General features: G+C 38.3%; 1 long non-coding RNA gene across 1 annotated transcript; it reads right to left on the reverse strand.

Annotated features, from left to right (window-relative positions):
• Positions 1-5,080: 5,080 nt before the first annotated feature.
• Positions 5,081-5,920, reverse strand: LOC125020991. Its single transcript, XR_007114298.1, has 3 exons — positions 5,772-5,920; positions 5,455-5,482; positions 5,081-5,276 (listed from the first exon to the last, which is right to left on the reverse strand). It is a non-coding gene; the product is annotated as an uncharacterized LOC125020991 (long non-coding RNA).
• Positions 5,921-12,017: the final 6,097 nt, after the last annotated feature.

Consider the following 12,017-nt stretch of genomic DNA (forward strand, 5'->3'; position numbering starts at 1 on the left):
ATAATTTCATTCAGGTACATCGACGATGAAATTTTCAACAAAAAAGGAATGCAGTATGCAAAGGATCAGTGTTATTTTTGGCAGCCATTTTAGATTAAGTCATAGTCTTTTGGACAAAAATGATTTTAGTTTTAGTCACATTTTAGTCACTTCTATATGATAGTTTTAGTCTAGTTTTAGTCGGCGAAAACTGACAAAGGTTTTAGTCAGTTTTAGTAAAAAGAAAAAGGAATATTAGTCTTAATAATAATAATTGACATCAATAAATATTGGAATTTGGACTCCAGGCTGACAGGTTGTATTAGGCATTGCAATTCATAAAACAACAGTTTTATGTCTTCCTCTCTCCCCTCCCCCTCCATCTTCTTGTGTGGGTCTGGCCTTTTGTATAATAACCCATAACCAGATTCCTACCAGACTTATGACTGTAGCCTGGACTTTCCCATTGATGGAGATACAATGCTGCCATGCTGTACTTCATTTCTGTTGGGCAGAAACCTTTTATCTCCATATTTCAGCTTGTGTTTTTTCATGAAATGATGCCCTACTGCATCATACAAGAGTGTCACACAAATGTTGTGAAAATAGCAGATTTACACATTGCAACACATTGTGAGTTTGTAGATATTTTCACCAATAATTACAATAATAAAGGAATGGTTTTGGACATACCATGTTTCCACACAACAGCAAATACTTTCTAATCTACTAAGGATTATGCATCACACACAGATAAAGTGGTAACAGTGGAATCAATGTTCATTACTCCAAAACAGCCAAGCACAAAAACAATCTTACTTTGGCAATTTCGACTTTAATTCTGAGAATTTGTGAAAGTGAAATAAACATACACATGCCCAAAATATGAGCAATGGATGAGGAACACTGGTAGCAGCATTGCTGATACTTTTTAGCCTTTGACAGACAGATTACAGCCACAATAGGCAGAAATACCATGGATTTTGAATGTCTGACAGACTACCCACTAATATTTACGTCCAATTTCGTCTCATCAACAAAAACTCACAAATATCTCGTCATGTTTTAGTTATCAAAGAACCATGTTTAAAGGGTTGAAGATCACAGCTTTTGTTCAAGATATCCAGCTGATATGTTACTTCTAGAAGGTGACAGAGTAGATCTTGCTGTCAACTGTCAACATGTCAAAACACGAATGACGTAGACTGGCCAGTACATGTATATGCACAAAATACACTGTATACTAAATGAACTGTGTCCCCAAACATAATTATCTATTCACTCCCCCTTGGAGATTCCCTGTTGGTATTTTAAATGGTTTGACAGGATATCCAAGAAATTTATTTGGAATGGAAAGAGCCCCCGCTTGAAACACAGCAAAATTACCAAGACCAGCTGACAGAGGAGGTTTAGGACTGCCAGAGAGGTTGTTTGACTACTATGCTTTTAACTTGAGGCACCTGGTCCATTGGTCTCTCCCGCCTGACAGGGCCCCCTGTGTAACTGTATGGAACAAGCTTTAGAGGCCCTTCTACCACCTATGCAAATCTTGTCTGCTAAATTAAGTAAGAAAGCAAGATCACATCCAATAATAATAACCATGTGGCAGTGGTTAAAGGTGCAACTTGGGGGCAGAAGGGTCCCAGGTTCGTCTCCCACCTTGCGTGTGCCTGAGGCTGCAGCCCACAGCTACAACAATACACACCACTGTGTGAACAAATGGATGGGTCAAACAGAGGGACATAATTTCCTCTCAAGGATCAATACAGTGTCACTTGTTTTTATTATTATTTTTTGGTCTGACAAATACTCCAGCACATGACAGAGCATTACGTCCATGTCTGGCTTGTCTTACAGAGACTCTTTCAAGATTCAAGAGGAGAGGGCAGAGGAGAGGGTCAGGCAGAGTGAGGCCAGGAAGGAGAGAATGCTAAGTCTCCTGGAAAGAATTGTGGATAAATTGTGAAAAGCATAAATAAATTGGATTGCACAGAAGCTTGTTTGTTTTCAATAATAATGTATTTTCTAAAACAAGAGGCACTATGATACAGGGAATTAGACAGGTGGTTGAGATGCTCAAAGAACAGCAGTGATGCCCTCATATAATTGTTCTCCACACTGCAGATCTGGCTCATAACTGGAGGTCTGGGCAAAGGGCCTTCTCTAGTGTGTCTGCATCTTGCTGGCAGAAGTTGTGCAAAATGGCACAACAAGGGATCATCTTTACAGGTAAGGCAAGGCGCACTTCCAGAGCCTTGAAAAATATGTATCTCCTCCTGGTCTTCATGATTCCAATCCCGTGCCCTTGCATGGTGCCTGTTAAATCTAAGTTATAGGCTGTTGACTGTGGAACGCTGAATGCCCGTAAGATGATGTGGTATGAGGTAGCACTGGCAAGTCAGAAAAAAGTAGAGCAGAATGGATGACAGATCTCTATTCAATTGCCATGTCTGCTGGCCATGACAATTAGGGGCCGGAGTGTAAGAGTAGATTTATGTTAATTGTTGTGTGTCATAGTCTGATTATGACTGGTGGATCACCCTAAATAGTGTAGGAACTTAATGTAATGTAGGAAGGGCTTTTCAGATGTTTCTAACCGGAACAGGAAAAACTGATTTTGACCGCTGTTCAGCATCATGCTATGATATGTGCAGATGTGTGTGTTCAACATCTGTGATTTAAAGCATGAGATGTAGGGGCGCAACAGATCAAAAAACTCACAGTTCGGATCGTTTCTCGGATCAGCAAAAAAAAAAAAAGAAAAAGAAAAAAGAAGACAAGACAAATAAACATAAGTTTCATCTTTTTGTTTATTAACACTTTTAAATTATTAAATTAAAATATATAAAATCAACTTAAAGTGCACAAGGCATAATATCTTCTTTTTGACATAATGAAAAACTATGTAAAGTGCAAAATAAAAAGGCATATCTCCTTGCTTGTATATATATGAGCACTGAGCTCTGCTTTGCTGCCTCCTCGGAGCTCAAACTGAGCAAACAGTCATACACATAAAAGCGCAACTGGGTGAGGACACGGCCCCAAACATGTGCACTGTCATCCTGTAGACTGCTAGTCCTTTGCTGAGGTCTCCCTCCGGCCACCAAAGAAAGCACAGAAAGTCTCTGTCTTCTTCTGTTACCTTCACCTGAAAAAACATTGCCTGGATGTCACCCATACATGCCACAGGTTCCTGTCTGAGACGTGTGAGGACTCCAAGCAATAAACGGGTAAGATTTGGCCCTTGCAACAGTTCGCGTTCAATGATGTGCCTTGATATGTGGCTCCACCATCAAACACCACTCGAAGAGAACCGTTTTTGGGAAGATAGACTCCATGGTGGGGTATGTACCGCACTTTTCCTAGTCTGCCTAGACTGTCACAGAGGCACATTTTCTGCATAGCCCCTTTCAATTACATCATTTGGACAACTTGAATATTCTCTGTGAAATTCTGGGTTGCCCATAAACATTTTCCTGAGTCCAAGTATCCTTTGCTTTGCTACTTTAAAACTGTTTGGCAGGTTAGCATCCTGTCTCTTGAATGGCAACTTAAGGCAGTATCTGTCTTTCTGTAGAGTTGCAGAGGATTCCATAATCTCCATAAACTTTGTCTTCTCTAGACATCTTTGTCCTCTGAAGGCTGTTCATTAAAATCATAATTATAGTGATTGTTCAGAATGACTTCCAAATTAGACACTAAAATTTGATTCACCACAACAGAGGAAAGCTTCATTTCATCATTACTGCAGGCCCATTGGTAACCCAGCCCAACACTGTTCTTGGATGAATAAGGCCACCTTTCCAAATCAGAAGCAGTGACAATGTTGTCTGGAGTGACTGGCATCTCCCTCTGTGTGAGAACTTCAGGCAAAGGGTAAAACCTTTTCCCTGCAAGATCTGCGACCTCCATTCCAGACACAGCAAAAGTAGGAACAACAGTTGTTTTTTTTTTAAAAAAGTTCTTTTTCCTGTGATGTGCAAAAGTTGCATAAGGTGTAAAGAAAAAAATGTGACTGTGCTCCAGGATCCAAGAATGCATAAGTCTGAATGATTTAATATCCTTTTGTAGATTTGACCTGCACTGGGACAATGGAGGGAATGCAACGGTCATTACCGGCCCCTGTACATCCACATACCTGAGAAGAAGTTGATGGATTTTCTTCAGGTGGCTCCCATGTGTGTTGCAACTCAACATTGGTCTTTGGAATATTAGTGTAGTGGGATGTTGTTGATCACAAACCTCACAGGCCAAGCGTTTCTTAAACTCACTGCTTATGTGTCCAACCTTTAAACAGCCAAAGCATATTCAAATTTTCTGGATCTTTTATTTGTGTTTTTTACGTTGGAACTGTTGGCATTTATCCAAGAGGTGAGTATGTGTACAGCAAGTACAATACAAAACGTCCTGTCTCTTTGCATTGCCTGTGTGATCATTTTAATCAGGCGAGTTGACAAACATTAGTGTAGTGGCAAAACTACTTCCTTTCCCTCTGAATGACTTTCTTTGCATTTTGAATTTGTTACAAGGTTTTGCAGTAGTTACATTCTGTGGTACAGGTTCAATATTTCCAAAAATTGGATCAGAAAGGATCCTCACTTGGTTCTCCAAAAATGCAAACCATAGGCTTAACATCCTCTGACTTTACTGCTGGTCAGGTTAAAGCCTTTTCAATTTTAGCAATCTTGTACTCATTGCCAAAGTGTTCCTGGAGCAAAGTTTTGGCTACAATGAAGCCACGTTCAGGATCCATGTGTTGACAACTTTGCACAAGTTCCCTTGGTTTCCCTCTGGTGAACTGTTCCAAGTAGTACAAGCAGTCAGCCTTACTTGTTTTATCCTCCACACCTTGTTCAAATGATTTTATGAAGGCCTTGAATTGGAATGAATCTCCCCCAAAGACAGGTATACAGGGTTTTTCCTGGCTTAAAATGAGGTGGTGGTACCTGATCATGGGCTTAAAGGTGCACATGTACCGTGCCTTCAACTGACTCAAGCAAGTGTTTTACTAGCAGTCTATTTTAGGAGTTGTAATTACATGAATTAAATAAATAATTACAAGTATCATTTTAAAGCATTCATTTATTTTGTATGTGCTTTAACATTTGGTTCAGTTACATTTATTTGCACAAGGCACAGCCAGTGGCAGAACATTTGGCCCTCCTTGGTTTCATGCTATAGAATCTCCTGATGCAGTCTTTATAGTCAAAGACCTCCTGGTTTGGGCCATCGATGGCCACCTTGCAGCATACATCCATGTGCCTCTCCTTCAGTCTGTTGCGCAGGGGTGTTTTTATCTTAAAAACAAAAAACAAGTTCATGCATCATAAACTTTGCATTATTCTGGTCTAGACATGAATTGTGATAGTGTTCTCAATCATATCTTACAACCTCTTACAACCTCTACCTCTACAAAATGTTATTGCAAAGACATTTCACAAATGAATGGAGAATTTATTTTTTTCCCATACAAACCTTTCCAAAGCTTGAGAAAGTGCACAGTCTGAAATGTAAAGAAAATGTAAAGAAATATACTCTTAACTTACACATATTTATATACCCTCTGTATTTATATTAACCCTCCTCAACTTACACAGGGGCATATATTGTAATTACAAAAGTATAATAAAAAGTGATTCTATGTTTTTCAACGTCAATGATCAAAAAGCATTGTAGTCACTGTTGAAAAATATCATTTATATAGCCGATATCAGATTGTTCTCTCTCATGTATAGAATATTAAAAAGACAATTAGGGTAGTTGTCTTAAAGATGGTTGTTTACACTACTTACCCCCGCCGTTGATTATTCATCCTCTTGCATCTTGGATATTACAAAGATGCGATGGCGCTGTTGTCAACGCGAATACCAAACGGCAAAAAGTTAGCGGACACGAGGCTTAGCGGCAAGCTACATATCGCTATCGGTATCCCAGCAGCAATGCGCACCTCATCCCTGCACCTGACCGTCTGCCTATCTCAACGTACCTATCATTGCAAACTGAACAACGAGTACCTCAACTAACGTAACTGCAGAGGGGATTTTAATACTGAAAATTAAATATTATTTTTTTTGCACTTTCGTCTTTCTTAATCAAGTGTGTTTGAGAGAAACAGAAGAGAAATAATATAAATAGATTTATTTATTTATTAATGTATTTAAAATTTATGTGTTTCATGTTAGCAGTAGTAGGTCTACTGTCATCAAAGTCTTGGGTGTAAAATAAAAAAAAAATATTCACGAGTCTACTGTAACTGAAATAAATTCGTTATTAAGTATTAAGAGGGATTACCATATCATTGTACTTGTAATAACAAAATTAAGGTGAATGTCTCAACTGAAATACTTTGACTAGTGTTTTGAGAGACTGACAACTGATATGCAGCATTTGTATTATGAAGCTACTTATTTTTCTATGTAGTGACAGGGATCTTCTCAACATCAGTGCTGAGTAAGGGTGGGTAAGACACCAGGAACAATATGCAAAAGAAATGAGGATCACATGCATGAAGGAATTGATGTGACGTAAGGACGGAGTTAATCATGACGGTAGTTTTAAAATGACTTGTCTCCCGCCCATGCCATGAGGTCCCGCCCCACCATGGTTTGTGTTGTGATTGACAGCTCTGCCAGGGCTCTCTGAGCCTATCAGCCCGTGATTTATTGACAATGACAAACAATAGACCAATAATATGTGTCCATGCTGGCAACACACTCTGTAGCCAATTGGCCGGTCCAATTGGAGGGAATTTAGAGAAAAAAAAAAAGGAAAAAAAACATAGCGGACCGGACCGGCCCACATTGGGTCAACAGCCCTTCGGGACGATGCCCGGCATGCCAACAGTTTTTCCTGTTCCGGTTAGAAACACCTGATGACACTATAGGCTGACCCTCCAATCACAATCAGACCATGACACACAACAATTAACATAAATCTGCTCTTACATTGCGTGTTGGAGGACCTCCTGGTACCCCCACCACCCTACAGATCCTAAGACTGCCAACTGAAACGAACCAATCCATTTGCCCCGTAGCTGAGTTTAGGCTAACTGGATGTCACTGGGCTGAGCGACATTTGGAGAACCAAAATTTAAGGCTTTTTGCAATCCTTACAGAAGAAAAATATACTATTTGTTTGGTTTTACAACGGGTCTGCTCCACTGGTAGTCGTATTAATAAAAATATCAAACTTTACTTAAACGAGACCCTTGGGGAGGACGGATGGTTTCAGAAACACAAGACAAATTTTCTGCACTGTAGCTTTAAATTGGGTTTCAGTGATGTCCAGGTTGATCTGCTGTGGTTTTCCACAACTCACAAAATACAATGAATAAATGCTGCTAAATTAGCATATTATCTGTCAGAGTAGTCAGAGCTTACGACAACTCACAACATCTCAAAGCCTCTTTTGGGAAACCATTTTTTTTTTTAGTTTACTTACATGTATTGTGATTGTTGTTTATGTGATAATCATTTAAATACACTGAATAATAATTAGAAGGCCTTACAATTTTATTGTTACGTTAAACTGGTTAGACTAAGAATTACATAGAGCAAACCGAAGTAAAGGTCCAGCCTACTTTTAACTATCTAAATTAATAAAGATTCTTAATATAGATTCTTAGTAGGATTCGTTATATTCTATTTCATGTTCTACTAAGTGGAGATACCAAACAATTAATTTACATACCTTTTGTTAAAGCTTCATGCTAAGATGATATGACACCACAAAACAAACAAACAAAAAAAATAAATAAATAAAGAACCCAGAGCCAGACTAGCGTGATAAATAGAGTGCAATACTTTATCAGTAAAAAGATATTGTTAGTCTTGTGGGTAGGGTGCTACATATAGTGTCTTCTTTTTGGTTGCTAGCTGGTAGCTGACTGCTAGCCTGCTGGTGGGTTTTCAGTTGGACTGGGCTTCTAAATGTGTTTTGTCTGGGATCTTGGCACAAGGGATAGTCTGTGATGAAATGCAGGAATCTACGGTGGCCCTGAAGTGCAAAACACAACGGCAAAAGAGAAAACACAATAACATTATCCAACCTGGACGTGGTAGGTACCCTTGGGTTGCTCGGCCCAGGAGGAGGCTGCACAAGTGCTGCCTGAAGCCCAACGCGGTAAGTTAACATAAGACTGATCATCATTGCATCTTTTTGTGAGTTATATCATTAAAGAACCTAGGAGTCAACTGGTGAAGATATTTGAGCTATTTGATAACTTCAGCTAATGCAGACGAGTTACATTTTACTCAAATTATTACTGGCAACATTATTTTTGCAAATCTGTATGTTAATATAAAAGGCATCAGCCTTCAAGGCTGATTGTTGAGATTTGTGCCCGGCAGCCTGGTTAGAAGGCTGAGTAACTCAAATTTGAGTTTAAAAACATAAGCAAAGGTATTAGTCAGGATTTGTGATTGTGTTCCTTTATTTCCTGTGATATCTGAGCAGATAACTGGACATTGCTATGTCAACTGTTTTAATCAGTTAATGACAGAGTTTATGAAACTATGATGATGATATGCAAACTTTTCTAATTATTCCTCATATATTGTATTCCAGTGTGAATTATGGAGAAGATACAATAATTATCGAAGGTGCTTTGCTACAAGCAGAGATTAACCTCTGGAAGAGCAGTCAGCATGCGGTGGGAACCCTTTCTGCTTCCTCAGCAGGTTTCTCAGGGTCACAGTTGTTTCACCCCTTAACCTGTACACCTGCCAGAGTGGGGTAGTAAAGGCTGAGTCAGCCATAGAGGGGTTCCAGCTGTGGTTCCTTGTCATCCACAACCACCTGGAGCTGTTCTGCTGCACCTAGAAAAGACTCCCGGAGGACCATCCCTGACACACAGAAGTTGGAGTGTGACATTCAAGTTGTCAAGGACACAGGGGATCAATTCATCTGTACTTACCTGAACAGCCTAAAAAATGCACCTGAAAGAGTGGCTGCATGTTGCCAGTAGCTCCGCAAAGAATATACTTTTTAGGTTATTTTGAGTGTGTTAATGTTTGTGTTTTTGTCTGACTTGTTTTTTTCTTTCCTGTGCCTTGAACCAGTCAAATGGTTTTTGGTCCTTTTGTCTTTTTGTGCTGTTTTTATTTTGTTTTTCCCTTTTTGTTTTTTGGCTGTGTTGTTGAGTGTCATGAGAGGTGCTCTGAAGACCTGGTTCATAGGACCACATTATATCTGTGCCTGGATTCAGACTCTACGGGCAGACATGCTCCATTGAAATTTACATCCCTCCCTCACAAGTAGGAGGAGACGCTATTCGCCACGATCCATGCCGCTGTTGCTATGCAACTGGTCAAATGGCCGAACACCTCGGGCACTTTGTGCCACTGATCATCTTGTATATAGGCGTAATGCTAATTCTGTAAATTTGTGATTACATTGTTTAATTTTCTTTTACTTTAATTTGATCTCATTTGTTTTATCTTTCTTGTGTTTTTTTGTGTTGTTTACTTTTATGTGGAATGAAGTTAGGAAGACATAGTAATTTCCCTCGTGGATTATTAAAGTCTGCCTAAGTCTAAGAATAACCAGGCAACATTTTCCCATCAAAATAATAAAACTCGAGAGGCTGCAAAGTTTTAGCATTCGTTGTAACTTTTTTTTTTTGTTTGTTTGTTTCTTTTCATTTTTGTGAAGCACTTTGGGTTGTATTTTTATATATGAAAGTGTTGTATAAATTAGTTTTTATACAAAAAGTCACAAGTTCACAAATTATAGATTAATATAGATTCGCATCTCTGTATTATCAAACATTTCAAGAAAACATAATAAATATATTAAGTCTAGCAGCCAAACAGTGAACTTACAGAAATAATGTATAGAAAAATTTCCTGTCATAATTCGGCATACCTCCTTTTGTGATGCCCAAAAGCAAGAGGGATAGTGGCGTCAACCTCTTTGAAAGGGATCTCAGCTGGGTTGGGCTCTGCGGTTGGGACTGATAGCTGTGGAGGATGAAGAGGTGGCCGTGTGATTTATTTATTTATTCATGGTATGTATATATATATGTATATATATATATGTGTGTGTGTGTGTGTGTGTGTGTGTGTGTGTGTGTGTGTGTGTGTGTGTGTGTGTATGAGTGATTGATTTATTCATTTTTAATTATGGCAGAGTTGGACCTCCATAGCATAACACTGACATGTTTTGTTTCATTATTTTCTAAAATTCTGTGATGTTAGCCAATCATTTAGTTTGTGTCAATGGTTATGGTTTGTAAAATAATAGATACATACAACTGGAAGGCAAAATACTGAATTAAATGACTTATTAAAGGAGTATTAACAAGTTGAATATTTTAAACAGTTCACTCATCTATCACTGTTTTCAGAGGATTTATTGTATGAAACCATCATATTTCATGTTGTAAATGTGTTAGTTCTGATGTAACATTAAATTTCACTCGTGAAAAATGACCTAATCAAAAGTGACTGACAAGTCAGATTCATTGGCAGTGTGTTGAAAGATAAGAGGTCTGAATGACTAAGGTAACTGTCTCCCTCTGGTGGTCATCTGGTCATTCGGCATTTAACAAAAGCACATGACTGTATATGACACTTTTTTTAAAAAAAGTACCATATAAAGTGCTGTGAGGAAACAAATTGATTAAGTAATTGAAAAGCTCTACAGTGCCATATTTGGATCACTGTGTGGGAAGTGGTACCTCCAATATACAGAAGATTTTTTAGTGACCTTGACTATAATTAAGGCATTAAATACAGTAAATAAAGACCTGTCAATCACTGTTGGAAAAATTAAAGGATTATCTTATTTTAAGTTGTGTTTGAACACTGTACTTTTTAAAACAAATAAATATCAGACATTTCCGGTACATCTCCCATACTGTCTCATTGATTTTTTTTTAAAATAATTTATTGAACAGATATACATACTGTCATGATATTTTAAGACTGATATAGTTAAATGGTAAATGGTCTTGCTCTTATATAGCGCCTTTCACAGATTATGATAATGATACGTTTATGATGAATGTGAATAAAACCATGTTTAGTTATGAGGGTGCAGCACCACTGTGCATTCTAATCAGAATCTTGTGTGTGTACTGTCTCCCTGGAAGCAACATTTTCAGTCAGTTTTAGTTCAGCTACCAGACCGAACAGATTTCAAGACTTGGAGAAATTTCACGATTTCCAGAGTTTTCTAGATTTCAAGAGATTTCAACATTTCAAGATATCAGTACAGACTGAGAGAACTAAAAATGTTTCACCTGTGATCGACAAAGGTTTGTTTCAAAGACTTGCTGCACTTTCTTCCAAAAGTTTAGTATTTTCAGTGTGACCTGAACAGTTTCTTACATTATTTCTGTTGAACCATGTCAATGATCCATGCGACTTCATCAGCTGTAAAGACATTTTACTTTTATGTCAAAGTTCATATGATTAATCTTTGTCCTGGACAGAAAACCCGTGAGCAAGAGGTGGTGGCAGATGAGACACTCTCCAGCTCTCAGAGGTGAGGAAATATACTGAGTTGTCTACTGAGTTGATTTGCATTGACAAAAATTAATATTTGGGTTAACAATGATTAAGTATCAGAAAATGAAATATATTTTTCTGTTCCTTTTTCATCTCCAGTGTCACAGCAATCCTCACTTCCGTCCCAGCACAGCCAGCTGAGACTGAAGAAAGTCAACAACTAGAGAGGAAACAGAGGAATGGTCTCTTCAGTATCTTTGAGGTATGGTAGACTGAATGAGACAGATTCACCTTCAATCCTTTTTTCAAAAAAAAAAATTTTTTTAGTTGACATTGTTTTCTTATTTTATTAATTTTGCTTTTACTCTGCAGAAAAAGAAGAAATATGAGGAGAAACCACAAACCACATCTGAAAGAAACTGCATACTGAATACCTTTCACTAGTTTCTACTACAGTTATGTTGTCATTTTACCGTCATTCATGTTCACATAATAGTGAAGCACAAGAAAAGGCCTAACCGTGTTTTTCTTCATCAATAGCGACACCTCCTCAGATGCCCAAACGGCAACCAGACTGGCCAAGAAAGC

The sequence above is a fragment of the Mugil cephalus genome, chromosome 1 (genome assembly GCF_022458985.1).
Source record: "Mugil cephalus isolate CIBA_MC_2020 chromosome 1, CIBA_Mcephalus_1.1, whole genome shotgun sequence".
In the NCBI taxonomy this organism is placed as follows: domain Eukaryota; kingdom Metazoa; phylum Chordata; class Actinopteri; order Mugiliformes; family Mugilidae; genus Mugil; species Mugil cephalus.